A 27,248-nucleotide genomic window follows, 5' to 3' on the forward strand; every position below is an offset into this window, starting at 1 on the left:
CGAAACTTCGCATCATGCACGTGGGCTGATTTGAGAAAGACTGGACTGGTTGCCTGATTTCCTGTCCAGTTACAATAAAACCTGAAATCAACAACACTGAATTCCCTTAAAAATACAGAGGTACGCGGGTGTCAGGGTGGTGCAGTGGATTGAACTGCTGCCTCACGGTGGCCAGGACCCTGATTCGATGCCGGTCCCGGGATGCTCTCCATATGGATTGAGCACACATTCCCATGTCTGTTTGCGGCCTACCCTCAACCCAAGGACATGCTGTGTCGGTGGATTAGCCAGGCTAAATTGTCCCATAAGAAAACATAGAAAGAAAAGTGGACAGCGATGTGTTCGAAGATGGAACTACGCACGGGTTGTCTTTCCATAAGATATAGGAACAGAACTTTTGTCTGATCCGCCATTCAATAAATCCTGATGTGTTTCACATTCTCCTGGTTCTAAACCAATGATGTATTCCAATGCAATGTCATTATTCAACACAGCCGAAGTCTAAAGCGAAAGAAAATCGATTGTTTTACATTGAAATGTTGGTCATCAGCGCTCACCTTCTGTGAATGCTTTAAGGTCTGCAAATGTAAATATGTAAATGAAAGAAAATGTATTTTGGCGGCCATTATTGCTGCATGAAATATTAGCACAATAGGTTAATGGTTCAAAATGCAGCTGAATAAATTAAATTGACGTCGGACAGCCTCCGTCAACTGACCCTGGCGAAACGGAGACAATGCAGGCTTGACGTTGGCCTTCATACTATTGTGCCCGATCGTCCAACTATGCGATTCTCCCTTTTTGAGGTTATATAAAAAATTTAAAAAATAAAAATTAATTAACGAGATGAATATGGCTGGACAGGTGATGTGCTGTTGCTGTATGATGATGGAACTGGTGGATCCCATTGAGACCGTCAGTGACCACATCTGCAGCAAGTGTTGGCTGCTCGAGGAACTTCGGCTCAGAATTGATGAGCGGGAGACCGAGCTGCACACACTGCGGCACAACAGGGAGGGGGAAAATTACCTGGATGCTTTGTTTCAGGAGGCAGTCACACCCGGTAGAATAAGTACTGTTAATTCGGACAGTGGTCAGGGACAGAGTGGTGTGACTGCAAGGGAGACAGGTCGGGGGATCCTGAGTTTAGGAGTTGAGGAGCCTCAGCCCTTGACCTTTTCCAACAGGTTTGAGGTACTTCCAGATACTCTGGAACGTGCCACAGTGCGACTACACGGGGGTCAAAGTATCGCGACCGGGAGATGCCCGTCGTGTGGTGCTACGCCACCATTACCATGCTGCCAAAGAGGGTGAGCTCCGCCACCTTAAAAACTGGCAACCGGTCTCTATCCTCAGCATTGATGACAAGATATTCGCCAAGGCGGTGTGTTTGTGCCTTGACACCGTCCTGGACCATATGATCCACATTGACAAGTCGTACAAGGTCCCGGGCTGCTCAATCCACGACACCATCCACCTGGTCTGGGACCTGTTCCGTCATTCCAAAAGAGCTGGTCTGTTCACTTACTTCAGGTCCCTTGACACGAGTAGGCGTTCGACAGTATAGATCACGAATATTTATCCGGGACTCTGCAAGCATTCAGGTTTGGAATGCATTTCGACGCCTAGCTCCGACAGCTGTACATTGCAGCAGATTGTCTTGTAAATGTTATTGGTCCGTGACAGCGCCCCTTTGCTGTGGGAGAGGAGCGCGTCATGGCAGCCCCTTGACTGGCCAACTCTATTCGAAATGCGTCGAGTCTTTCCTGCGCCTCCTGCGGAGGAGGTCGGAGGTACTGCATCAGCGCGGGCTGGGCTTTGTGTTGGTCTTTTTGCCTTACGTTGATAATGCGCTGCTCATGTTCGCCGGTCCTGCTGACCTGTGGAGGATGCGAGAGTGCCAGGCTCTGTTCTCCGCAACGTCCTCTGCCAGGATCAACTGGGCCAAGTAGGTGCCGGTAGGTGAGGATTTGAGTTTAAAACACTTACCTTGCAGGAGCAGAACTTAGAATTTCGGCGGGAGCGGCGTGCAGTGGCTGCCGGTAGGTGAGTGTTTGAGTATTTGAGTTTAAAACACTTACCTTGCAGGAGCAGCACATAGAATTTCGGCGGGATGGGCGTACAGGGGCTGCCGGTAGGTGAGTATTTGAGTTTAAAACACTTACCTTGCAGGAGAAGCACTTCGAATTTCGGCGGGAACCGGAAGTTCGACACGCGGACTTCTGGGAAGCCCCCCCCCCCACACCAATAAATTCTGGTGGCGAGGAAACCCGAGACACTACACGTGTAGTGTCTCCCACCCGCCCTCCTCCTCTTACCTAATAATAAGACCCATTGGTGTGAGGTAAGTGCCATATTATATTATTATTATTTTTTTAAAATTTAGATCTTGGTTGGAAGTTAGAGGGATGGCAGGGAAGGGAGTGCAATGTTCCTCCTGCAGGATGTTTGAGGTGAGGGATGCCGTTAGTGGCCCTGCTGATTTTACCTGCAGGAAGTGCAGCCATCTCCAGCTCCTCCAAGACCAAGTTAGAGAACTGGAGCTGGAGTTGGATGAACTTCGGATCATTCGGGAGGCAGAGGGGGTCATAGATAACAGCTTCAGGGAATTAGTTACACCAAAGATTGGAGATAGATGGGTAACTGTAAGAGGGACTGGGAAGAAGCAGTCAGTTCAGGGATCCCCTGCGGTCGTTCCCCTGAGTAACAAGTATACCGCATTGGATACTTGTGGGGGGGACGACTTACCAGGGGTAAGCCATGGGGTACGGGCCTCTGGCACGGAGTCTGTCCCTGTTGCTCAGAAGGGAAGGGGGAGAGGAGCAGAGCATTAGTAATTGGGGACTTGATAGTCAGTGGCACAGATAGGAGATTTTGTGGGAGCGAGAGAGACTCACATTTGGTATGTTGCCTCCCAGGTGCAAAGGTACGTGATGTCTCGGATCGTGTTTTCCGGGTCTTTAAGGGGGAGGGGGAGCAGCCCCAAGTCGTGGTCCACATTGGCACTAACGACATAGGTAGGAAAGGGGACAAAGAATGTCAGGCAGGCTTTCAGGGAGCTAGGATGGAAGCTCAGAACGACAACAAACAGAGTTGTTATCTCTGGGTTGTTGCCCGTGCCACGTGATAATGAGATGAGGAATAGGGAGAGAGAGCAAATAAACACGTGGCTACAGGGATGGTGCAGGCGGGAGGGATTCAGATTTCTGGATAACTGGGGCTCTTTCTGGGGAAGGTGGGACCTCTACAGACAGGATGATCTACATCTGAACCTGAGGGGCACACATATCCTGGGGGGGGGCGGGGGAGAGATTTGTTAGTGCTCCTTGGGGGGGGGGGGAGGTTTAAACTAATGCAGCAGTGGCATGGGAACCTGGATTGTAGTTTTAGGGTACGAGACATTGGGAGTATAGAGGTCAGGAGCACAGATTTGACTTCGCAGGAGGGGGCCAGGTAGCTGGTTTGAAATGTGTCTACTTCAATGCCAGGAGTACACGAAATAAGGTAGGGAACTGGCAGCATGGATTGGTACTTGGGACTTCGATGTTGTGGCCATTTTGGAGACATGGATAGAGCAGGGGCAGGAATGGATGCTGCAGGTTCCGGGGTTTAGGTGTTTTAGTAAGCTCAGAGAAGGAGGCAAAAGAGATGGAGGTGTGGCGCTGCTAGTCAAGAACAGTATTACGGTGGCGGAGAGGATGCTAGATAGGGACTCTTCTTCCGAGGTAGTATGGGCTGAGGTTAGAAACAGGAAAGAAAGGTCACACTGTTGGGAGTTTTCTATAGGCCTCCAAATAGTTCTAGGGATGTAGAGGAAAGGATGGCGAAGATGATTCTGGATAAGAGCGAAAGTAACAGGGTACTTATTATGGGAGACTTTAACTTTCCAAATATATTGATATAGTTGGAGTACATTTGAAGGGTCGTTTTTTGTACAATGTGTACAGGAGGGTTTCCTGACACAATATGTTGACAGGCCAACAAGAGGCGAGGCCAGTTTGCATTTGGTTTTGGATAATGAACCAGGCCAGGTGTTAGATTTGGAGGTAGTTGAGCACTTTGGGGACAGTGACCACAATTCGGTGACGTTTACGTTAATGATGGTAAGGGATAAGTATATCCCGCAGGGCAAGAGTTATATCTGGGGGAAGGGCAATTGTGATGCCATTAGTCATGACTTGGGGGGGGGGGGGTAGGTTGTTGAAGTAGGCTGCAAGTGTTGGGCACACTTGATATGTGGAGTTTGTTCAAGGAACAGCTACTGCGTGTTCTTGATAAGTACGTACCAGTCAGGCAGGGAGGAAGGCGTCGAGCGAGGGAACCGTGGTTTACCAAAGAAGTGGAATCACTTGTTAAGAGGAAGAGGGAGGCCTATGTGAAGATGAGGTGTGAAGTTTCAGTTGGGTCGCTTGATAGTTACAAGGTAGCGAGGAAGGATCTAAAGAGAGAGCTAAGACGAGCAAGGAGGGGACATGAGAAGTATTTGGCAGGTAGGATCAAGGAAAACCCAAAAGCTTTCTATAGGTATCTCAAGAATAAAAGAATGACTAGGGTAAGAGTCAAGGACAGTCAAGGACAGGGATGGGAAGTTGTGTGTGGAGTATAAAGAGATAGGCGTGATACTAAATGAATATTTTTCGTCAGTATTCACTCAGGAAAAAGATAATGTTGTGGAGGAGAATGCTGAGACCCAGGCTATTAGAATAGATGGCATTGAGGTACGTAGGAAAGAGGTGTTGGCAATTCTGGACAGGCTGAAAATAGATAAGTCCCCGGGTCCTGATGGGATTTATCCTAGGATTCTCTGGGAAGCCAAGGAAGAGATTGCTGAGCCTTTGGCGTTGATTTTATGTCATCATTGGCTACAGGAATAGTGCCAGAGGACTGGAGGATAGCAAATGTGGTCCCTTTGTTCAAGAAGGGGAGCAGAGACAACCCCGACATCTATAGACCGGTGAGCCTCACGTCTGTTGTGGGTAATGTCTTGGAGGGGATTATAAGAGACAATATTTATAAACATCTAGATGGGAATAATATGATCAGGGATAGTCAGCATGGCTTTGTGAAGGGTAGGTCATGCCTCACAAGCCTTATCGAGTTCTTTGAGAAGGTGACTGAACAGGTAGACAAAGGTAGAGCAGTTGATTTGGGGTATATGGATTTCAGTAAAGCGTTTGATAAGGTTCCCCACGGTAGGCTATTGCAGAAAATACGGAGCCTGGGGATTGAGGGTGATTTAGAGATGTGGGTCAGAAATTGGCTAGCTGAAAGAAGACAGAGGGTGGTGGTTGATGGGAAATGTTCAGAATGGACTTCAGTTACAAGTGGCGTAACGCAAGGATCTGTTCTGGGGCCGTTGCTGTTTGTCATTTTTATAAATGACCTAGAGGAGGGCGCAGAAGGGTGGGTGAGTACATTTGCAGACGACACTAAATTCGGAGGTGTTGTTGACAGTGCGGAAGGATGTTGCAGGTTACAGAGGGACATAGATAAGCTGCAGAGCTGGGCTGAGAGGTGGCAAATGGAGTTTAATGTAGAAAAATATGAGGTGATTCACTTTGGAAGGAATAACAGGAATGCGGAATATTTGGCTAATGGTAAAATTCTTGGAAGTGTGAATGAGCAGAGGGATCTCGGTGTCCATGTACATAGATCCCTGAAAGTCGCCACCCAGGTTGATAGGGTTGTGAAGAAGGCCTATGGAGTTTGGGCTTTTATTGGTAGAGGGATTGAGTTCCGGAGTCATGAGGTCATCTTGCAGCTGGACAGAAGTCTGGTACGGCTGCATTTGGAGTATTGCGTACAGTTCTGGTCACCTCATTATAGGAAGGACGTGGAAGGTTTGGAACGGGTGCAGAGGAGATTTACCAGGATGTTGCCTGTTATGGAGGGTAAATCTTATGAGGAGAGGCTGATGGACTCGACGTTGTTTTCGTTAGAGAGAAGAAGGTTAAGTGGAGACTTAATAGAGGCATACAAAATGATCAGGGGGTTAGATAGGGTGGACAGTGAGAGCCTTCTCCCGCGGATGGAAATGGCTAGCACGAGGGGACATAGCCTTAAACTGAGGGGTAATAGATATAGGACAGAAGTCAGACGTAGGGTCTCTATGCAAAGAGTGGTGAGGCCGTGGAATGCCCTACCTGCAACAGTAGTGAACTCGCCAACATTGAGGGCAGTTTATTGGATAAGCATACGGATGATAATGGCAGAGTGTAGGTTCGATGGCTTTTGTTTTTTGACTTCCCATGTCGGTGCAACATCGTGGGCCGAAGGGCCTGTACTGCGCTGTATCGTTCTATGTTCTATGTTCTAAGTGTTCCGGACACTTGGTTGGTCCGTGGAAGCTGGACCTCCCTCACAGTGGAGCTCAGGCGTTTCTCCTGGAGTAGGACGAGCCTCCTCTACTTGGGCGCCCATCTTTGTCAGCAGAGGAATGCTGGCCGGCTAACTCCTTGCTGTCAGGAGTTGGAGGCCAAGGCCACCGCAACGTTGAGATAATCAAAGAGCGCAGGACAACGGCCAGGAATTTAGTGTGCTATAGCTCAGGCGTATATGTACTGGAATAACTGTCTGAGAGCTGGTTGATGAGAAGAGGCACCTATGCGCCTGGCACTTTATAATATTGTATACGTGCCTTTGTTATGATTGGTAACTATAATCATGTGTAATGAATGATGTAATCGTAATTCTTAATTGTGAATTGACATACATATTTTTGAACGAATGTATTATTTTCATTTCTGTATATTAATTAGTTAAGATAACAACGAAAAGTATCATTGATCTGCATCTGTGCTCGGGGAACAACAAGCCATCAGGTGGTAGGTGAATTCACTGGCTGCAACTTGCTATCAAAATTGAAACTGAACTTCAACTCTCATTACCGTCTGGCCAGTTAGAGAGTGACCAACGCTATCGTTTAAGAACTGCCATGAAACTCCCACAACACCACCCTTCTGAGCGTTTGAACAACGCAACATTGCCGATTTGATGGAACAATCCACCTTGATTTGGAGATGCCGGCGTTGGACTTGGGTGAGAACAGTAAGAAGTCTAAAAACGCGAGGTTAAAGTCCAACACGTTTGTTTCAAATCATTAGCTTTCGGAGCACTGCTCCTTCCTCAGGTAAATGAAGAGGTAGATTCCAGAAATATTTATATAGACAAAGGCAAAGATGCAAAACGATACTTTCAATGCAGGCATTTGCAGGTAATTAAGCCTTTACAGAGCCAGAGAGAGGGGTAAACCCAGGGTAAAGAGGTGTGAATTGTCTCAAGCCAGGACATTTGATATGATTTAGATAGCCCAGGGCAGATTGTGTGTGTGTGTGTGGGGGGGGGGGGGGGGGCTGAATGTATTGCGACATGAATCCGAGGTCCCGGTTGAGGCCGTACTCACGTGTGCGGAACTTGGCTATAAGTTTCTGTTCGGCGATTCTGCGTTGTCGGGCGTCCTGAAGGCCGCCTTGGAGGTCGCTTATTCGAAAATCAGAAGCTGAAAGCCGTCGACTGCTGAAGTGTTCCTCGACTGGAACGGAATATTACTGCCTGGTGATTGTCGCGGGATGACGGTTCATCCGTTGTCGCAGCGTTTGCATTGTTTTGCCAATGTACCACGCTTCGAGACATCCTTTCCTGCAGCGTATGCGGTAGACAACGTTAGCCGAGTCGCACGAGTATGTACTACGGTGGTCTTCTCACGTGTAATGGTGGTACCATGTCGATGATCTGACACGTCTTGCAGAGATTGCCATGGCAGGTTTGTGTGGTGTCGTGGTCGCTGTTCTGAAGGCTCGGTAGCTTGCTGCAAGCAATAGTTTGTTTCAGGTTGCACGGTTATTTCAAGGCAAGTCATGGGGGTGTGGGGATGATCTTGGAAAGATGTTCAGCTTAATCGATGATGTAGTGAAGGCTGCAAAGAAGATGTCGTAGTTTCTCTGCTCCGGGGAAGTACTGGACGACGAAGGGTGCTCTGTCGGTTGTTTTTCATGTTTGTCTTCTGAGGAGGTCGATGCCTTTCTTTTTGGTTGTGGTACGTTGGAACTGTCGATCGATGAGTCGAGCGCCATATTCTGTTCGTACAAAGGCATCTTTCACCGTCTGTAGATATCTGTTACACTCCCCCTCGTGGCTGAGCAGGTCCTGTTTATACGCTTGGTTTGTACATAAGGGGTGGCTTATTTAATGTGTTTTGGGTGGAAGCTGGAGAAGTGGGGCACCGTGAGCTTATCCATGGGTTTGCGGTAAAGCAAAGTGCTGAGGTGAACGTCCTTGATGGAGGTGAGTGTGTCCAAGAATGCAACCGCAAGCCCACAGATAACCTCACGATGCTCCATTGAATTACCTGCAAATGCTCGCATTGAATGTATCGCCTTGTATTTTTGAACTCAAGTTAACCTTTTTAAAACATACAGTGACCATCTTAGCAATCATCAATTCAAACACAACCCCCAAAGAATACAACACTAAGTAATCCTTAATAAATTCCCAAACAACTTCCAGAAGACGAAATACCCTTTTAACATAGCGATCAGGTTTAAATTCTCTAATGCGAGCTGTTATCCCTTTGAAATCACCCAAATGAACACGCTTTGGTTTGCAGAGAGATCTATGCACATCCGTTGGCTTTCACTGCAGCTCTTCTCTCTGAAAACAAAACTAAAACGTCACTCTATAGCAGCCTGCTCAAAAACGAAAGTAAAGCAGACAGACAGCCCAGCTCCACCCACTCTCTGACATCATTGCAGTAATAAACACCCAATTCTTAAAGGTGTAGCCACTACAGTTATTCTACAGAAAACACCCATTTTTTAAAGGTACTCTCACATGACAATCTTGAGAAACAGCATATTCAAGGCGCTTCAATGCAATGCATACCACGCATATCGATGGAATCTTGATTCAGATGGATGTACCAATCAACAGTTGAACCCCCTCTGTCTTCGAAAATTGGAGACCGGGAAATTGCAGCTTTTAACATTGGGAATTATACGTGTCACATACAATTACTGTAGGAGAAAATGGTAAAATTACTCTTATTTAAAGCTGAAGTCGGACCCTTCATTGCTGGGACCGTTGAATAGAAAGTTATAAATTAATCGGTTAAACCGGTGTTAAATGAGGCTTCTAACATGGGACTTGAAAGAGGCACTGAAGCAGATTTGCCCATTGCCAAATTAATTCAGCAACATCTTAAAACAACAACAAAAACTAGTTAAAGTCAAATCAGGTAGAATTGAAAGCCGGTGGAATATTGTGACTCTAAATCCAAGAGACGGTTATACTTATCAGTTCGTTATCAGATGTCTTGGAGTAGTTTGCTTCAGCAGCATTGTGACAGGGTTTTATCAAGGTATTCTGTATCAGGCACAAACATATGTCAGATATTTCTCGACAACTTGATTGCATTATACTGAACCAGCTTTGTAATCACTGCGGTAGAATGTCCTGTATTTCGTTTCATTTACATTTTTAAAAACCCCGTTAGCTTTTCGTCATTATCAGCTACCATATCAGTGTATTTTCCTCATCAAATTTTCCTCGCAGGGATTGCATTCAAGTGGCATATTTCACTGATCACTCTGTAGGTGCACGTTGCCTTCATTTTGATTGTGTTAACCTAAACAGTGCATTCTCAACATTAATTTCGCATATTATGAAATATTCAGGTCACTGCTTCCTTTAGGAGCATTTCCGAAATGGGGATATAAATTTGACAAATATAAGTGTGCATATTCTTAGGGGGAACCGTGTATGCAACAATGTGTGCATTTAAAATACAGTAGCATCTGTTGATGGTATAAAGTAGGATTTTAGTTCAATGCCGTTGAGACATACAGCAGTATATTTTCTTTCTTCCTTTATTTGATCTTAAGGTAATTGACATTCCACATGGTCATTATCAAATATTTTTTACCAGGGGCAGCACGGTGGTTCAGTGGTTAGCACTGCAGGCTCACGGCGCCGAGGTCCCTGGTTCAATCCCGGCTCTGGGTCACTGTTCGTGTGGGGTTTGCAGATTCTCCCTGTGTTTGCGTGTGTTTCGCCCCCACAACACAAATATGGGCAGGGTAGGTGGATTGAACACGCTACAATTGCCCCATAATTGGAAAAAATGAATTGGATACTCTAAATTTGTTCTGTTACCAGTCATCAGGTGCTCATTAAAGTTTATTTATCTGTGTTTTTAATTTGTAGTCGCTGGTTCGGAACATTATGTTATAAATTAAAGGTTGACCACATTTCTATTATCCCTACAATAGAGAAATGTGGATATCATTTCAAAATACGCACGTTCGTGGAACGGTTATTATGTCCAGGTTATTATTTTCAGTATTTTACTCCCAATTATTCCAAAATTTGAAAGGAAATAAACAAAATAATAAACTCGTTCCTAAGTGCCCTTCAAATACCAATACATATCCAGTAGATATGTCTTGCAGCAAATAGTGTTTACAGTCATTCCCAATCAAACATGTGAGAAACATAGACATAGAACTTACAGTGCATTTGGAGGCCATGAGATCCATCGAGTCTGCACCGGCTCATGAAAATAGCACTACTTAAGCCCACACCGCGACCATATCCCAGTAACCCAGTAAACCGCCTAACATTTTTGGCACTAAGTGCAATTTAGCATGTGCAATCCATCTAACTAGCACATTTCTGGACTGTAGGAGGAATCCGGAGTACGCAGAGGAAACCCATGCGGACACGGGAGAATGTGTAGACTCCGCACAGACAGTGATTCAAGCCGGGAATCGAACCTGAGACCCAAGAGCTCTGGAGAGACTGTGATAATCACTGTGCTAACCACTCTAGAACTAAAGGCAATGTTTAAGGTTAGAGGAGAGAGGTACAAAGATGACCAGAGGGGAAGTTCCTTCACACAGAGGGTGGTTAGCATCTGGATCGGGCTGCCGGAGGCAGTGGTAGAGGCGGGTACAATTGTGTCCTTTAAAAAGAAGTTAGACATGTGCCTAATGCAGGCAAGTGGGACTAGCACAGTCATAGAATCAGGGCGGCATTGAGGAGCTGGGCCAAATGGCCTGTTTCAATGCTGTTCGCATCTATGACTCTGTGACACTGTGCCACCGTGCCGCGCTCTTCAATAAGCCCTAAGCATTACTGTCTCTTTTTTAGATATGCCAGCACGTTATAAGACTTGTTTACACGATATGATATGCCCCATCATCTCGTAATGCCAAATATTAAATAAAAGTAATCATGCAGCACTTTTGGCAAAATATGGCATCATACCCGCGATCTTATTTGAGAAATAATAGCCTGGCTGCATGATTTTCTGTCAAGTTATAATAAAAATAAAATTACCAACAATAAAGTTCCTTGAGAGTGCTAGACACGTGGTACACGGATGCTTCTAAAAATGTAAACTGGATTAGATTTCCGAAGGTTAGATCGTTTCACGTAATTTATCATTCTTCAACATGACCCAAAGCCTAAAGGCCAAGAATATTTCGGGAACTATGATTCACAAATTAGATTTAAATGTTGATAATTAGCACTCACCTTCTGTCGATGATTTTAATTCTGAAAATTTACAGACGTAATGAAAAGGAATTAATTCATGGTTACATTTATTTTCGAATGACGAGTTACCACAATAGCTGAATCGACCCAAATGCAGCTGACCAGTGTGACGTGACGTCGGACAGCGTCCTGCCAAGGGGATCATGACGAAATGGAGAGTTCACACATTGGGCAACATTGGATTTGATACTCCTCTTCTGCATCGTCCTTCTATGTGAATCGCGATCTATTTATCTATCTATCTATCTATCTATCTATATCTATCTATGTATCTATCTATCTGCATATCTATCTATCTATATATCTACTACCTATCTATCTTTCTGTCCCGTTCACACTAATTATCGCTCCCTTTGCCTCTCGTTGTATCTCTGTCACTTTCGCTCTCATTTTCTATCCCTCTCCCCAACATTCTCTGTCACCAAAACTAAGAATCACACCATTCCAGAAGTATACCTTTTTCACATCGCCAAGCCAGCTTTACTCCCGTCTTACCATCCTTGCACATTGACAGATCTGTGGGAGTAAAAATCACATCACTTAATTCCAAAACATTGTTGCAATATGCACATGGTCTACGGTCTGTTGGGTTAGATGTCGAACAATCTCACTCAAAGCGTATCATTTGCCTTTGATCTTCGGAACATATATGTACATATGCCTATAGCAAAGTTCTGAGACATCATTGATTCATTCTTCAGGGCTCAACACTGATAAGGCAACTGCCGTCGAGAAGCTGCTTAATCATCGCCAATTAACTGACGTTTGACATGTTTATTAGGCGAGCGTTCCTCTTATTACATCATTTGAGATGTGTGGAATCTCCCAAGCGCTGTAAGACCGTACATGAAAAAATAACAAATTACAGTACAGGCTAACTGCAAGCAAGAGCATTAAGTACAATTGAATTGCATTGGGCGGCACTGTGGCGCAGTACTACTTCACGGCGCGATGTTCGCAGGTTCGATACCGGCCCCGGGTCAAAATATATCTGTGAGATTGTTATTCTGATGGATTTGCATTTCATTGTAATCAATGAGAAATGTCACATAATGCCGAGATAGATTTCAGTGTGGATTGAGTATGGTAGGTGGCATTTTCTAAAGACGTCAAATGCATAATTACATAAGTTTTGAAGGAATTATCTAACTCTGGCTGTTTGCTACTGTGACTGTGCACTTAAATATCGAGTCAATTGATTTACAATTACGAACTTGAATGCCAAATAGGAATTTAATGCAACATTGTTGATTTCACCGGAAGGCAGCACGTAAAGAAATGGAGGATCAACAATTGAGGTCAGCAAACATCAACAGAGTTTGTGTTTTTTAGTCAAAGTACGTGGACTCTAAAGACATTGCAATTTGGGTAGTGAAGGCCCATTGGAATATTTTGGTTGCTACGATCCACATCCACTCTGTTGCAGTAGAAATTCGAAATGACTTGCACCAGCATCAAGGAAAACGAGTATGCGAGCATCTCAGTCAAACAGTTCTCAGTTTGCTGTTTTGCAAATAATATTGTTTTATGTTTAACTGGCCCATTGTAAACATCAGTATTGTATTAGAAGAAGTTGTGGTGTGTGACTTCCGGTTGCGGCTGTGCGGAGCTAAGCTACACGATTCGGCAGCTCCCGCGATTACGGACTTTCGGGCTCGCGAGGGGAGCCCCAACGGAATTTTTTTTACAGACCACCCGAGGGGAAGAGGAGAGAGAGGTCCCCTACCGACTTTTATTTACTGGACCCCAAGTGCAACGGCCAGAAAAGCGGTACTGGAGCAGCGGGAGAAGCAAGGGAAAAAACAAAATGGCGGCGGCCGGGGACAAAGATGAGATGCAGGAATTCATCAAGCGCTGCTTCGAGGAGCTGCGTAAGGAGATGCTGGCGCCTATGATGGCGGTAATTGAAGGACTAGGGATAACCCAGAAGGCCCACGAGGTGAAGATCCAGGAGGTCCAGAAAAGAGTGAGTGAGAATGAGGACGAGCTCTTGGGCCTGGCGGTGAGAGTGGAGCGGCACCAGGCGCAACACAAGAAGTGGGCGGGAAGACTCGAAGACCTGGAGAACAGGTCGAGGAGAAATAATCTGATGATCCTGGGTCTCCCAGAAGGAGTGGAGGGGGCCAATGCCGCGGCATACGCGGGCACGATGATCGGGGCGATGATGGTGCAGAGGCCCCTTCGAGGGCACTGGAGCTGGACGGGGCGCACCGGGTGCTGGCGAGGAAGCCGAAGGCAACAGAGCCACCAAGGGCGATGGTGGTGAGATTTCACCGGTTTACGGACAGAGAGAGGGTCCTGAAATGGGCCAAGAAGGAGCGGAGCAGCAAGTGGGATAATGCAGAGATCCGAATATACCCGGACTGGAGCACGGAGGTTGCCAAGCAGAGAGCGGGTTTCAACCGGGCCAAAGCGGTGCTGCATCGGCAAGGAGTGAAATTTGGAATGCTGCAGCCAGCGCGACTGTGGGTTACACACAAGGACCAACATTACTACTTCGAAACGCCTGAAGAGGCGTGGGCCTTTATACAAGCTGTAAAGTTGGACTCTAACTGAGGGCTTGTGAGGGACGGGGGTGTTTAAGGGTTGAAGTATGATGGTTGTTGTATATCGGGGGTTACTCACGCACAGGAAATGTTATATGAGCTGGGGGAGAGAGACAGGAGCTGCGCCAGAGGCGGCGGGGCGGGCTTTGGAAAGCGTGGGGAAGAAAGGCGGGAAGGGGAGCGAAGTATTGATTTGGTGATTCCCACATGGGGGGTGTCAAAGGGACGGCGGGGGAAGCTGGGGTGAGCAGGTGTCAGCTGACTTACGGGAGTGATATGGGGGGAGCAAAAAAGCTAGACAGGGGTCTAGCGGGGGGGAGCGGGAAGGGGAGGGGGGAAGCGGGAGGGGGGCAAGGGGGGGGGAAGGGTTGCTGCTGCACTGGCCGAAAGGGAATGGGGCACATAAGAGCTGGTCGGGACAGAGGTCCCCAGGCTGGGGGACTGGAAGGCGAGAGAGACGCGGACATGGGACTGGCCAGAAAAGGAGATGGCTAGTCGGCAGCGCGGGGGGGGGGGGGGGGGGGGGAGGTGAGAGCCCCTCCAATCCAGCTGATGACGTGGAAATTGAGGAGCCTGAATGGGCCGGTGAAGAGGGCTCGAGTGTTCGCGCACTTGACGGGACCGAAGGCAGACGTGGCTATGCTCCAAGAGACACACCTGAAGGTGGCGGACCAGGTCAGGTTAAGAAGGGGATGGGTAGGACAGGTATTTCACTCGGGACTTGACGTGAAAAATAGAGGGGTGGCAATTTTGGTGGGAAAACATGTGTCATTTGAGGCCAAGACCATCGAAGTGGATAACGGAGGGAGATGTGTGATGGTGAGTGGTAGGCTGCAAGGGACATGGGTGGTGTTGGTAAATGTATACGCCCCGAACTGGGATGATGCTGGATTCATGAAGCGCATGTTGGGGCACATTCCGGACCTGGAGGTAGGAGGCCTGATAATGGGTGGGGACTTCAAATCAGTGCTGGACTCAGCACTGGACCGCTCCAAATCAAGGACCGGAAAGGTGCTGGCGGCGGCCAAGGTGCTTAGGGGGTTTATGGATCCGATGGGGGGAGTGGATCCATGGTGGTTTGCAAGACAGCAGGCCAGGGAATTTTCTTTCTTCTCCCACGTGCACAAAGCCTACTTCCGGATAGTTTTCTTTGTTCTGGGCAGGGCGCTCATCCCGAGGGTGGAGGGGATGGAGTTTTCGGCCATTGCCGTTTCGGACCACGCCCCGCACTGGGTGTAAATGGGGCTGGGAGAGGAGAGGGACAAACGCCCGCAGTGGCGGCTGGATGTGGGACTGCTGGCAGATGAGGTGGTGTGTGGGAAGGTGAGGGGGTGTATCGAAAGGTACTTGGAGGCCAACGACAATGGGGAGGTGCGAGTGGGGGTGGTATGGGAGGCGTTGAAGGTGGTGATCAGGGGAGAGCGAATCTCCATCAGGGCTCATAGGGAGAGGACAGAGGGCATGGAAAGGGAGAGGTTAGTGGGGGAGATTTTGAGAGTGGAAAGGAGATATGCAGAGGTCCCGGAGGAAAGATTACTGGGGGAAAGACGACGGCTCCAGACGGAGTTTGACCTGTTGACCACGGGGAAGGCGGAGGCACAGTGGAGGAAGGCACAGGGGGCGACCTGCGAGTACGGGGAAAAGTCTAGTTGGATGCTGGCACACCAGCTCTGTAAGAGGATGGCAGCGAGGGAAATAGGGGGAATCGAAGATGGAAGGGGTGCCACGGTTCGGAGTGTAACGAAAATAAACAAGGTATTCAAGGCCTTGTATGAAGACCTGTACAGATCCCAGCGCCCAGCGGGGGGGGAGGGGGGGATGAGACGATTCCTAGACCAACTGAGGTTCCCGAGGGTGGAGGAGCAAGAGGTGGCTGGTTTGGGGGCACCAATCGAGTTGGAGGAGCTGAGCAAGGGTTTGGGGGTTATGCAGGTGGGGAAGGCCCCGGGGCCGGAAGGGTTCCCGGTGGAGTTCTACAGAAAGTACGTAGATCTGTTGGCCCCGCTACAAGTGAGGACCTTTAACGAGGCAAGAGAGGAGGGGACTCTGCCCCCGACAATGTCGGAGGCGACAATTTCCTTGATTCTAAAGCAAGACAAGGATCCATTGCATTGTGGATCGTACAGGCCGATCTCGCTCCTCAATGTGGACACTAAGTTATTGCCAAAATTGCTGGCCACGGGGATTGAGGATTGTGTCCCGGGGGTGATTCATGAGGACCAGACGGGATTCGTAAAGGGCAGGCAATTAAACACGAATGTGCGGCGGCTCTTAAACGTGATAATGAAGCCATCGGAGGAGGGAGAGGCGGAGATCGTGGCAGCTACGGACGCGGAAAAGGCCTTTGACCGAGTCGAGTGGGAGTACCTCTGGGAGGTGTTGCGTAGGTTTCGGTTCGGGGGAGGGTTTATCACCTGGGTTAAGCTCCTTTACAGAGCCCCGGTGGCGAGTGTAGTGATGAACCGGCGGAGGTCGGAGTACTTTCAGCTGTACCGAGGAACGAGGCAGGGGTGACCCCTGTCCCCCCCTTTTGTTTGCATTGGCAATCGAACCCTTGGCCATATCACTGAGGGAGTCTAATAAATGGAGGGGGGTGGTACGAGGGGGAGAAGAACATCGGGTGTCGCTATACGCGGATGAACTGTTGCTGTAAGTGGCGGACCCAATGGAGGGGATGGTGGAGCTCATGCAGACTCTTAGGGAGTTTGGGGAGTTCTCGGGCTATAAGCTCAATGTATGGAAGAGTGAGTTCTTTGTATTACAGGCAGGGAACCAGGAAAGAGGGATAGGGGACCTACCGCTGAGGAGTTTTCGGTATCTGGGGATACAGATAGCCAGGAGTTGGGGGGCCCTACATAAACTGAATCTGACGAGTATGGTGGACCAAATGGAGGAGGACTTCAAAAGAAGGGACATGTTACCGCTCTCGCTGGCGGGTAGAGTGCAGTCGGTCAAAATGGTGGCCCTTCCGAGGTTTTTGTTTGTGTTTCAGTGCCTTCCCATCGTGATCACCAAGGGCCTTTTCAAGAGAGTAGGTAGGAGTATTATGGGGTTTGTGTGGGCCATTAAGACCCCGAGGGTAAGGAGAGGGTTCCTGGAACGCAGCAGGGACCGAGGAGGGTTGGCGCTGCCAAACCTAGTGAGTTACTACTGGGCAGCAAATGTGGCGATGATCCGCAAGTGGGTTATGGAGGGAGAGGGGGCAGCATGGACGAGGATGGAGATGGCGTCCTGTAAAGGAATGAGCTTGGGGGCTTTGGTGACGGCACCGCTGCCGTTCTCGCCGTCAAAATATACCACGAGCCCGGTGGTGGCGGCAACGCTAAGGATCTGGGGCCAGTGGAGATGGGACATGGGTGCACTGGGAGCCTCGGTGTGGTCCCCGATCAGGGGTAACCACCGGTTTGTCCCGGAGAAGATGGACGCGGGGTTCCAGGGATGGCATCGGGCGGGGATCAGAAGAATGGGGGACCTGTTCATTGACGGGACATTTGCGAGCCTACGGGCACTGGAGGAGAAGTTTGAGCTACCCCCAGGAAATGCATTTAGATTTATGCAGGTGAGGGCTTTTGTGAGGCGACAGGTCAGTGAATTCCCGTTGCTCCCGGCACAATAAATTCAAGACAGGGTGATCCCGGGTGTATGGGTCGGGGAGGGCAAGGTTTCGGCAATAAACCAAGAGATGAAAGAAGAGGGGGAAGCGCTAGCAGTGGAGTTGAAGGGTAAATGGGAGGAGGAGCTGGGGGAGGCGATCGATTAAGGTTTGTGGGCTGATGCTCTGGGTAGGGTTAATTCCTCCTCCTCATGTGCCAGGCTCAGCCTGATACAATTGAAGGTGATTCACAGAGCGCATTTGTCGCGGGCGAGGTTGAGTAGGTTCTTTGAGGTAGAGGACAGATGCGGAAGATGTTCAGGGAGTCCGACGAACCATGTCTATATGTTTTGGTCATGCCCGGCACTGGAGGGGTTCTGGAGAGGAGTGGCGGGAGCAATATCTCAGGTGGTGAAAGTCCGGGTCAAGCCAAGCTGGGGGCTAGCAATATTTGGAGTGGTGGACGAGCAGGGAGTGCAGGAGGCGAAAGAGGCCGGCATTCTGGCCATCACTTCCCAGTAGCCCGGCGAAGGATCTTGCTAATGTGGAAGGAGGCGAAGCCGCCTAGCGTGGAGGCCTGGATAAACGACATGGCTGGATTCATAAAGCTGGAGAGGATTAAGTTTGCCTGAAGGGGGTTTGCGCACGGGTTCTACAGGCGGTTCAACCGTTCCTAGACTGTCTTGCGGATCGTGAGAGGAAGTTCTGTCAGCAGCAGCAGCAACCCTGGGGGGGGGGGGGGGGAGGGAGGGAGGGGGGGGGAATGGGGGCTTGGCCGGGGGGGGAGTGGAGGAGCAGGGGATAACATGAAGAGTGGGGGAAACTGGCACGTGCGGGAGAGAGCTAGTGTATAAAGCTATGTTAATATACCATTTAGCCATGTATTTATCTTGCTCAGTGCGTTTTCGTGTTATTTTGTTACGGGGGGGGGGGTTATTGTTTGTAAGGGGGAAAAATTGTGTTGGTAAAAAACTGTAATCAATATATATTTTAAAAAAAGAAGTTGTGGTGTAGTTGTATTATCATTGACCTCCTAAAACAAGAGACACAGGATTATGCTGTGGGGGAGCCTGGAACGAGTCCATTTTCTGGAACCACTATAATGTAAAATAAAGAAAAAACAATTACATTCTGAATGAAAAAACTATTTAATGAACAGGTAACTATTGTGAAAGATTTAAAAATGCAACAATAGTTGGTTCTCTAATGTTACGAAACGCAGGCACATTGCTACCTTATTTCTTCTGGGCTACACGTAGTACATTCTCGCATCAGTATTTATTTATCTCAGAAAAGGTCCTCTGAAATGCCGGAGCAGCTAGCTCAAAGGCAATTTGTGGTGAGGAATGAACAGCCACTGCCCTTAAAAATATAACTAAATTAAAACACGGTCGTGTACACATAGATTTTTGCTCTTTATCCTCTCGTCCATGAAATGTCATATTTTCCTCAAGTGATTGTAAATCGGTAGATCCAAATAATTGCATGAATTGTTGATTATTTCCATGCACTTTGGTGCAATTGTCCTAAACTAAGTAATGCTTCCCCAGTTTGTCCTTTGCTTTTTCAGGCGCACATTGCATTCTGCGACGTTCAGGTGATCTTAAATGCATGTCGGCAGAAAACCTTTCCTCCATCGAGTGGACCAGCAGTTAAAGATAAAGGTCAGCGTCGCTGGATCTGTTAACTTGCTTCTGTATCTCTGGTTCATTGACGTGACGTGGCGGAAGATTTTCTTATTTCCAAAACTCGATGTTCAGTTTAATGGTGTGCAACTGTGTCTAAACCAAAGACCTGTTGCTCGGAACGACATACGCATCTAATCAGGAGATTTGAGTGATTCGTGCAATACATTTGAGTGACCCTGTTCCAGCACAGAACGCTGACTGCATCGCACTGACCAGTTCCGGACTCGCAGGATCGCTGAATTGACATTGTGATTTTATTTTCCAGCAGGCATCAGACTCTGACAGCGGGGTACCCGGCTACCTGCGGTGGCTTAAATAGGAAACCTCATAGTAAATCGGTGGGAAGATGGAATTCTACCTTAAGCGGCGCCGAGAAATGATAGGCTCGAGGACAGGAGAATCCATCCCGTGATTGTTCATCAATTAGATTGGAGAACAGGAAAACAAGCATATTTAAAGGCAAAGCAGAGGGAGCCAAAAACCAGTGCAACATTGCGCGGAGAGGACTGATATCGGATTCAGTCACTCAATTCCTTGTTACTACCTTGTAGTAGGCGTGCACGGCACACTGCATCACATTTGTATCAGGCTATTGTCGATGCATATATCTCAAACACATATCTGTCCACATTTCGATATTGTTTCTGCAAATATTGAAAAGGCCTTGACTTTACTGCTGTATAAACCAATATAATTCCTGCTATGAACATCATTAAAACACAGCTTCAGGTTGGTCTTCATCAACTCGTCAAACCACTGTCATAACTTAGTAAACTTCCCACTTTTATTTAAAATGGCAAAATGTTTGTCTTTATATTTTCTGTACGATTAATCACAATTGGCCCAGTATTAGAAATGAAAAAATAAAATCGACTTGGTCCTTAGTGTCCTTCGCAGATCACGACATAAATCAAAAACAAGTGTCTTTCACCAAATTTTGTGGGGTCGTTTTTCTCACTTTAGCCTACACAGCACTTATGTCTTATGAAGAAAGGTTGATGGCGCTAGGGCATTTCTCACTGGAGCGAAGAGGGAAGGGACGTGACTTCATAGAGGTGTACAAGATGATGAGAAGCATGGATAGAGTGGATAGCCAGAGACTTTTCCCCGAGGCGGAAATGGCTGTCACGCGTGGACATCATTTTAAGCTGATTGGAGGATGATACAGTGCAGATGTTATAGGTAGGTTCTTTACATAGAGATTGCTGGGTGCGTGGAATACACTGCCATCAGAGCTAGTGCAGTCAGAGCCATTAGGCACACTTAAGCCACTCTTGGGCAGGCACATGGGCAGCAGTAAAGTGAAGGCATGTAGATGAGATTGATCTAAGACATTGTGGGCAGAAGGGCCTGTACTGTGCTGTACTTTTCTTTGTTCTGTGTTCTATTACAGCCAGGTTTTGTTAGGCGTTCAAAAACTTTGGAAGGCTACATTACAAATAGATCCTCCGATCTGTCAGCCGCATTTTCCTTTGTGCTGAACCTGTGCAGGGAGCGGGTCTCTCCATTTCCATGACCAGCCGATGATATATACCATTGTGACTACGTCACACAGCAGCGAAACGGACGGCATGGTTGCACAGGCGCATTTGAGAAACGCGCCAGCACAGAATCCTGCTGAATATGTTCTGTTAGACATCGGGGGCTGGATTCTCCATTAGGTGATGACAAAATCGCGGAACCCGATCGGTCGGAGAAACGGCTCCGACGCCGACTTTCTGTCTGACGTCGGTTTCATGTCGAATCGCCATTCTCCGGCTCCGCAAAAACGACGAAATTGCCCGAAAGTACAGAATGCATCTCATTACCGGTCCTGACGTCGGATTCTCGGGGGCCTCAGCGATTCAGCGCCTCGGAAGAGTCGATTTACCGATGACGTGTTTCTACTGTGGTAAAAGAAAATCGTGAACCAGGCGTGCTGCCTGAGACGGCTGAGAGATGAGGTACGAGGTGGCGTGTGGGGACTGCTGGCTCCCGGCTCGGATACAGGACGTGCTGTCTGGGGGTGGGGGTGGGGGTGGGGGGTGGGGGGGAAGGCGCCCCTGCCAGGGCCGAGGCAGGAAGGGGGGGGAGGCGCCCCTGCCAGTGCCGAGACAGGAAAAAGGAGGACAGGTCGAGTTGCCAGGAAACCCCCAATAGGATATGGGCGTTGCCTCGGCACCGGCCGCCATTCTGACGGCCATCTAGCTGGCCACCGACCTCGGCTCCTGTGTGCACGCAGTGACAACGGCCGAATGTGCCCCCCAGCACACTACCCAAACAGCAGCACCCACCGGGAGACCAACCAGGCCATGCCGAAGGCAACCCCCAGTGAACTCAGTGCCACCCAACGGTACCCCTGGCAACAAGGACGGGTACCAGGACCGAGTGTACCGACGGAGCCGGGGTGCGGATGTTGGGGGCATGCGAGTTTGGGGCACGTGATGACACCCGGGGCCGTGAAGGCCATGGCACATGGTTAGGCACGATGGTATTACATGTTTGCCTTTCACCCTCTGCAGAGAATTGTAACTTTGGGGCATCAACCTGCAATGTTGGCCGCCGTGGCCATGGCCGCTGCCCTCCATGCATCCCGGTGGCAACGTGAGCGGGGTTGACTCTGAGACTCAGTGACTCAGCAGAGGAGCGGGTTGCAGAGGGGCACATGGCAGCCACTGAGCTTGGAGGGCCTCCCGCCCAAAAGGATAAGGAGAAAGAGGAGGAGGTGGTAAGGAGGCGCCATATGAAGCCTTGCATTTACAGTGACCGAATGTCCTCTGAGGACCTTCCAGCCCAGGCATGCAGATGGACACTGCAGACGAACAGGGCGACAATGCGACACATCTGCGACAGGTTGGCACACCTGGCACTGCATGGCTATTGGGGAGGAAGCCGTTCCCGGTGGCCATCAAGTTGGTGGTCGCCGAGTGGGGAACTGTCCAGCGTAACACAGGCATTGGCGCACAGGTGCATCCATGCATTCACCGACGCTCTGTACGCCAAAGGGGACTGGGACATACAGTACTCTGTGTACCACGCTCACGAGAATCTCCGGGTAGCGGGCTTCACTGCCATCGCCGGGTTGCCCCGGGTGCTGGGGATCATCCATGGGGTGCATGTCGCCTTGTGGCCACCGGTGGACAACAGGCACCTGTTCACCAATCGGAAGGGGTACAATTCGATGAACATTCAGGTGGTCCGTGACCATGAGATGCAGATCCTGCACATCTGCGCCCGATTACCGGGCAGTGCTCATCACTCTTTCATCCTGGAGCACTCGTGATGCCCGTAATGTTGAAGCCCCCAGTGAAATTTGAGGTCCTGAAATTGCGCTTCAGGTGCCTGGATCGCTCTGGAGGGGCACTCAAGTACGAAACCAGGAGACTTGACGGAATCGTGGTGGTCTGCTGCGTCCTCCTCTATACAGCCCAGCAGAGTGACGATATGCGAGAGGAGGAGGAAGAGGAAGGATAAGCATCGCCAGGTGAGGAGGATAAGGGATAGGGGGACAATAGGAGGACATTGGACTGCCCAGGCATGGGAGACCGCACAACGCAATCGCCAGGGCCAGAACGCACGGGACATAATGATCGAAACACGTTTTACAGATTAGGAGGAGAGGAGGCCACTGGTCAAGGGCCCGGGCATCGCCATTCTACACCCCCTCACTAACAGCCCACACCCCCACCCCCACCCCACGCCACCGAACACTCTCAGCTCCAACACCACTGGCCACCCTCACCTCCCACACCACTGGAAACTCTCACACCCTCACCTCCCACACCGCCGTGCTTCCTCACCTCCCATACCAACAGGCCACTCGCAGGCACACACCCTCCGTTATATATACCTGCCGCCCTTACCAGCTGGGGGCACTGGATTGGCATGACAGTGAGTCTGCTCCATGGGATGGAGGATGATGACAGCCACTTCTGCGATAAGCTCCGTGCTCCTCATCGTACGACAATGTCTGACTCATGCCCACAATAACCGGTCAGCCCATCACGGCCCTGCCGAATAGCTGATGAGTGGGTGCGGGTGACAGTGGCAGAGGTGGGGGGTTTACCGGCTGCACACACTGGGCCTCACACGTCCCCCAAACGCCACTCCCAGTGGCCAGCACTGACCGCCCCACCCCACAACCATCAGCCAGAACACAGAACCGTGTGAACGGTATTTATTGTGAACAATTATATACATTATGTGCCCCAGCCCCTTTGGTTAAGCCGTTCCATGCACCCTTGCCAACTTAACATGTGTCTAACTTTCTAGCTTTTAGGCCCTACCAATACGCCTTTGTGGTTCCCCAGACAGCACAGCACAGCAGGACTGGAGGCAGCCTGCTATGACTCCTGCCCTGAGACGAGATCCCCGTTGGCTCACGTTTCTGCGGTCGGTCGGCCTGAATGGGCCCGAATGTACGTCGGGCGTCCCGGGTGGCGTGGCGTCGCCCTGTTCAGCACCGTTCTGGGATTTCCCTTGCGGTCACCGGCATGGACCCTATCACCTAATCCTCCCTCGGGGTTCCGAATTGCACCGGTCTTCTCCATCGGACGGGGGTGCGAGCGGGGCCTTCCCCCGTGGTCCCCACACGTTCTTTGTTGTTGTTCAGCCACTTTATTCCTGATGCTCCTGGCATTGAAGAAGACACACTTTAAAGCACCTTCCTGCCTGCCGGTACACTCCTGCAACTTTGAAACTTTACTCATGACCTCACTACTCTCAACCTCCTGCACACTGGAGGTACAACTCAGGTTCCCAAGCCCCTGCTGAACTAGGTTAAACACTCCCGAAGAGCATTCGCAAATTTACCCCCAGGATTTTGGTACCCCACTGGTCCAGGTGTAGACCATCCCGTTTGTAGAGGTCCCCCCGACCCCAGAATGAGCCCCAATTATCCAGAAATCTGAAACCCTCCCTCCTGCAACATCCTTGTAGCCACGTGTTCAACTCCTCTCTCTCGCAATTCCTCGTCTCGCTATCACGTGGCACGGGTAACAACCCAGAGATAATAGCGCTGTCCGAGATCTAAGTTTTCACCCTAGCTCCCTGAATGTCGGCCTTACATCCATATCCCTTTTCCTACCTTTGTCGTTGGTGCCTATGTGGACCACGGCATGTGGCTGCTCCCCTCCCCCTGAAGGATCCCGAAAACACGATCCGAGAAATCACGCACCCTGGCACCTGGGAGGCAACACACCAACTGTGAGTCTCTCTCGTTCCCGCAGATTCTCCTATCTATCCCCCTAACTATGGAGCCTCCAATGACGAATGCTCTACTACTCTTCCCCCTTCCCTTCTGAGAAACAGGGACAGACTCTGTGCCAGAGACCTGTACCCCATGGCTTACCCCTGGTAAGACGTCCCCCCCCCCCCCAACAGTATCGAAGCGGTATACTTGTTACTAAGGGGAACGACCACAGGGGATCCCTGTACTGACTGCTTCCTCCCAGCATTTCTCACCGTCACCCATCTATCTTTATTCTTCGGAGTAACTACATCCCTGAAGCTTCTATCTATGACCACCTGTGCCTCCCGAATGATCCGAAGTTTATCCAGCTCCTTAATTTCTTCATGAGCCGACCATGGGGAACCTTATCAAACGCCTTACTAAAATCCATGTATACGACATCAACTCCTCGACCTTCATCTACACACTTAGTTACCTCCTCAAATAATTCAATTAAATTTGTGAGGCAAGACCTGCCCTTCACGAATCGGTGTTGACTATCCCGGATTAAGCTTCATCTTTCCAACTGGTCATTAATCTTATCCTTCAGGGCCTTTGCCATTATCTTCCCGACCGCCGAAGTAAGACTAACTGGCCTATAAATACCAGGCTCATTCCAATTCCCTTGCTTGTACAGAGAAACAACATTCGCCACTCTCCAATCCCCGTGGACAGCAAGGACCCAAAGATCAAAGCAAAAGGTTCTGCAATCTCATCGCCAACCTCCCAAGGAATCCTTGGGTAGAACCCATCTGGCCAGGGGACCTGTCGACCCTCAGGTTTTTCAAAATTGTAAATACATTCTTCCTCAGAACATGTACTTCATGCAGCCTACCCGCCTGAATCACACTCTCAGCCTCAAACACATGGCCCCTCTCCTTGGTGAATGAACACGGAATAAAAGTATTCATTCAACGCCTTTCCTATTTCTTCTGACTCCATGCACACGTTCCCACCATTGTCCTTCACCGGCCCTCCCCTCACCCTGGTCATTCTTTTATTTCTCACATAGGAGTAAAAAGCCCTGGATTTTTCCATGATCCGACCCGCCAAGGACTTCTCATGCCCCCTCCTAGCTCTCCGAAGCCCTTTTCTCAGCTCATTCCTCGCTACCTTGTAACCCTCAAGCAACCCTACTGAACCTTGCTTTCTCATCCTTACATATACTTCCTTTTTCCTCTTGACAAGACATTCAGCCTCTTTTCTGAACCATGGTTCCCTCAAACGGCCATTTCCTACCTGCCTGACAGGGACATGCCGATCAAGGACACGCTATGTGTTCCTTGAACAAGCTCCACTTTTCATTTGAGCTTTCCCTGCTAGTTTCTCTTGCCATCTTATGCTCCCTAATTCTTGCCTAATCGCATCATAATTACCCCTCCTCCAAATATAAACTTTGCCCTGCCGTATGGCCCTCACAGACTTTGATGCACAGGTGCATCCACGCAATCACGGAGGCCCTATCAGCCCACTCAGCACAATATTTCAACCTCAATATGCACCAAACCCCAGCAGAATGCCCAGGCAGCGCGGCACAGTACCGAGGCCGAGATAGCCCAGATGGGTGGGTGTTCGATAGGATGAATTTCCCCCTCCAAAGACCAGCCTATGATGGGTCAGTCTTCACAAACTGAAAGTAGTCCACTCGATGAACGTGTGTGGCCATGCGCTGCACATGGTGGACACCTGTGCCCGATGACCAGGCAGTGTGCATGACGCAATCAGCCAGACACTGAAGAAGGTTCCTGACAGCTATAACGTGTTGCCTCTTTTGCGACAGTGGTTATCTGCTGTGCCCGTGGCAGATGATGTTACTCCGGAGGTCACAGACCGACGTGAAGACACGCTACAACAACAACCGTGCCTGGATCAGTGGCGTGCTTCAGTGGTGTATTGGCAGCCTGGAGACATAGCTCATGTGACTTGATCATTCTGAGAAGTAGTCCAGTATAGTGCTACGATGGTCACCACATCGTGGTGGTCTGCTGTATCCTCCACAACGTCACACAGCAGAAGAATAACATGCTGGATGAGCTGGTTAAACGCCAGGACTCGTCCAACAAGGAGGGTTTGGAGAGTGCTGTGAATGGTCAGGCCATGGGATCGGGTGGGCACAGAAGGCCGCACGACGTGTGCGTCAGAGCCAGTGCAAATGGGAAGCTGTAATTATCTCCAGATTCACTGACTATGGGTCCTGGCCGACAACACGAACATCCCACCTCACCACCACACCTCCTTCTAAGCCGACTCCGCCCTCTCCCCCCCCCCCCATGACCATCCGTAGTATATACCTGTCCCGCATCCCGCACCTCCTCGCTGCAACAAGGACTTCTCATGCCCCCTCCTAGCTCTCCGAAGCCCTTTTCTCAGCTCATTCCTCGCTACCTTGTAACCCTCAAGCGACCCTACTGAACCTTGCTTTCTCATCCTTACATATACTTCCTTTTTCCTCTTGACAAGACATTCAGCCTCTTTTGTGAACCATGGTTCCCTCAAACGGCCATTTCCTACCTGCCTGACAGGGACATGCCGATCAAGGACACGCTATGTGTTCCTTGAACAAGCTCCACTTTTCATTTGCGCTTTCCCTGCTAGTTTCTCTTGCCATCTTATGCTCCCTAATTCTTGCCTAATCGCATCATAATTACCCCTCCTCCAAA

The sequence above is a fragment of the Scyliorhinus torazame genome, chromosome 12 (genome assembly GCF_047496885.1).
Source record: "Scyliorhinus torazame isolate Kashiwa2021f chromosome 12, sScyTor2.1, whole genome shotgun sequence".
In the NCBI taxonomy this organism is placed as follows: Eukaryota; Metazoa; Chordata; class Chondrichthyes; order Carcharhiniformes; family Scyliorhinidae; genus Scyliorhinus; species Scyliorhinus torazame.